The 3,733-nt window shown below is 40.3% G+C and overlaps 1 protein-coding gene across 3 annotated transcripts in view; it reads left to right on the top strand.

Annotated features, from left to right (window-relative positions):
* sema4c (sema domain, immunoglobulin domain (Ig), transmembrane domain (TM) and short cytoplasmic domain, (semaphorin) 4C) overlaps positions 1–3,733 on the top strand; it is a 126,667-nt gene that overhangs the window by 40,825 nt on the left and 82,109 nt on the right. The gene's annotated exons all lie outside the window — the stretch shown is intronic.

Genomic DNA, 3,733 nt, shown 5'->3' with positions numbered 1-3,733 from the left:
CATCTTCTGAAGTTGGGATATTTTTCCTCCAACAGGTTCCAGAGGAATCACCTCAAACCAGATGTTGGACTGGATTTTATTTCACTGTCATTTGTGAATGTTTCTCATTTTTAACAGTGAAGCTATAAAGGTTAAAAAAGGTTATTATTTTGGAGAAAGTCTCATCCGACAACACCAAACAATTTTTTTATATTAGAGAATTAATTTAATTTCACATAATTATCGCGGTAGAAGCCATTTGTTTGTTAAATACTTAATGAAATATATATATATGTTTGATGTTTGTTGTAAATGACGTATAGTCACAAAGACCGAGGTAATTAGTTCAAGTTTGTCGTTTATTGAACGTTCAGAAACTACAGCGGCTGTGATTCGCCACAGTAAAGGTAAACAAAGGTAAAACAACCCGAACAGGTGATCAACTCTAAACCACTCGCACATTTTACTCTCCATCTCTCTGTCATTTAAGCACACCCGTTGCCATGGCAACCTCCTGCGCTCCACAAGCCGACCTGAGATTACATTAAAAATATAACATTCAGTCCGTTATGATATTAGGCTTGCAGGCTTGATATTTATTTTGCGATTGTAATAGAGTAGTTTATTGCCCCCCAGTGGCAAGAAACACTGACGTTCCTGTTCTAGGAATAGTTTTGAAATGCCAACTTMTTAGGACGTCTAGAGCTGACGTCACACACTGAAGTGGTTGTAGTTTGTTTGGCGTTCCACCATTAAACAGGAAGAACCCGTATCCGCATCTCTTCTGTTTCTTTCCAACCCAGAATATCACAACTGGCGGCGAGGAATATCACAGCGATCATTAATAATCCTCCCATGAACACAGCGGTGATTGATTAGTTCATTTTAAACTCCTGCTCTGCTAGTTGTTTTGGTGATGGAACCGAAACGCACAGAATTGCACAACAACTTGTTGAAACAATAATTACTGAGATTATTATTGTTGTTGGGTCATTAATTTGAACATGTTTTGTTGATTTTTTTGTTGTTCTTTCATAAAGTTACGAACGTTTTGATAAGGAGTCAGAGGAGGACGTGCTGCTCTCAGCCTCCTGGCTGCATTCAGTTTGTCACCTGATGCCGAGATCGACTCAAAACCTTCCGCGATCGACGTATTGCAGCCCTGCTCTAGAAAAGCACGAACAGTTCAGAAACAATATGAAATGAGAAAAAAGCTATTAATTAACTGATTAAGTCGTGTTTTAGATTGTTCTTAAAAAACTAATCAGTCAAAGTCAATCAAAGTCACGGCTGATTAGTGGGTGAACTCACGGCTGCACAGTGAACCCATTGATGTTTTACAGCAGACAGCCGCTCCTCTCTCTTGCAGGTACTGCGTACCCCCGCTAAATCTTTTAGGGGTACGCAGTACCCTGCCGTACCCCCTTACTTTCACCACTGGTCCTATGTATCTAAAATTAAGGCCTTAACACATGAATGACTGGATGTAGTGTGAACCGCTCTGGGTTCTCTCATACTTGATAAACAAGTACAGGCCATTCACCATTTAAAATGTCTTAAATTCATTTAAAAAACATTTGATTTGGCCTGAAATATTTTAATAGCATGTCTGAAAATAGTATAGGTCTCACATTGAATATGGGAGACTAATCTCACATTTACCGCGGGTTTTATTTTCCCCCGCAGGATTTTCTGTCAGACAAAAGTTTGAGTCGCACACAGACATGCTAATTGCGCTCTGTGAGTCGAGGCGGTTGCAGCTACAGGTAACTAGCTGCTAGCTTGTTAGCTAGCACAGGTGATAGCTGCAGGTAACTAGATGTTAATACAACTTTGCTAGCGTGTTAACTAGTATAGACATGTCCTAATATGGTGACTTGGTGAGAAGCACGAGGTCCCACATTAAGCTGAAATTCACTTTCCAGGTCATAGCTACGGTTATCTAGCTGCTAACACAACTTGGTTTGCTAGCAAAGGTGATAGCTATAGATAACTAGCTGCTAGGTAACTAGCTGCTAGTAGCAAGTTCATTTTGGATGCAAAGGTGATAGACATGCCAGCTAGATAACCTTTTTGTTTCATAGGTAAGTGCAAATGTTTACAAAAGAAATATATATTTATGTACATTACATTTGTTACATTTGTAGGTCTTAAATTTTATTCGTAATGGTTTTTAAGGGGTCTTTAAAAGTCTTAAATTTAAGTTGATGAAAGCTGCAGAAGGCCTGTTTGTGAGTCCTTCCCCACATGCATGCTGTGTGGATGCCTGCGCATATTTATGGGTTTTTGGAGGCGGTGTGCAGAGCTTTTTGGCTGCTGCTCCGTTCTGGAGAAAGCCAATGGAAAGTTGAGGTCTGGACGACTTACTTATTTTTGAAAAATCCACCAGAGCGCTGCTGCGCTGTCACAAACTCGTGTCTGACTTCATCCGACTCGATAGGTAACCGAAGCGCTGACAGCAGCTACATATTTCATCTTGGACACATATTTCTCTCCCTCACCTCTGTCTCTAAGCGTACTTCTTGTTCCTGCTGCCGTTTCTGCTTCGGCAGACGCGCTGGGACTCATCGCAGGGGTTAAACAGTCTACCAGACGCTGCCAGCACACACACATGCTTACACGTGTCCTAATATGGTGACTTACTCAGAAGCACGAGGTTCCACATTAAGCTGAAATTCACTTTCCAGAGCATGACCTAACTGTATTTTTAAGGACCTACTGTCAAAGAGAGTTTTAGACTTTTGCGTAACAGCCTGTGGGGGGGGGGTGGTAATCTGGGGACTTTGATGTACTCAGACTTTAGTAAAGGATGTAAAAGTAAAAAGAGATCTTCACCAGCCAGTGAAAGCCAGAAAGGATTAAATTAACCTTCCTAGATGAGATGGAGCAGATTCTTCCACAAGTGATATTAAATCGACTTTTTTTTCTCTTTATTTTTTTTAAGCTTACAGGGTTGCATAAAAGGATTAACTTTAAAGCTTGAAAAATAGTTGTCTTGACTGTTAAAATGTCTGATTGTATTCACAAGGTTTTCAAGTTTTTCACTTAAAACCCCTAAAAAACAAGTCTCTTAAAAGCTTTTTATTGTTGAGTTGAAGTTATGCCAAGGTTTTTGTGTTCTTTTTTTGTTGTTGTTGCATGTTTTAGTTTGAGTGGGCACGCGTGTTTGAGTGAAGGGTGCGTGTGCTTAAATCAATGAAGTTTGATTAACATCACACAGCTTTCACAGTCGATAAAGGGAAACACAGTGACCAGAGGCTCTGTGCGTTTCCAGTGTCTGGTTTATTACAGCGAAGGATGAAGTACGACGGTGTCAGAGGATTCGGCGCTGCCTTTGTGGCCTCACTCTGTGCTCCTCCAACCAGCCCATATGTTACTGACAGCTTCTAGCAGACCCTTGGCGCTCTGATTGGGATCAGTGAGCCATTTCTGTTGATGGGAATCTCGTGCTTTTGCAACAAATTGCTGGCGCCAAACTTGCGTTTTGTAAAAAAACAGACATGTTGCTAAAAACTACAATTTAGAGGACACTGTCCACCAACCTTTTAGATTTTGTTCATCCTCTTTGCCAATAAAGCTGTAAAAAGTTTAAAAGTTTGATGCAGGAACAAGGTGATTAGCTAGCAAAGGTGATAGCTTCAGATAACTAGCTGCAAATATAACTTTGCTAGCTAGCTAGCAAAGGTAAAAGACATGCTAGCTAGCTAACTTTTTTTTCCCATCTATCATAGGTAAGTGCAAATATATATATATA

Source organism: Poecilia reticulata, linkage group LG9, assembly GCF_000633615.1.
Source record: "Poecilia reticulata strain Guanapo linkage group LG9, Guppy_female_1.0+MT, whole genome shotgun sequence".
In the NCBI taxonomy this organism is placed as follows: Eukaryota; Metazoa; Chordata; class Actinopteri; order Cyprinodontiformes; family Poeciliidae; genus Poecilia; species Poecilia reticulata.
The sequence above is the reverse complement of the archived record's forward strand: the minus strand, read 5'-3'. Positions and strand labels throughout refer to the sequence as shown.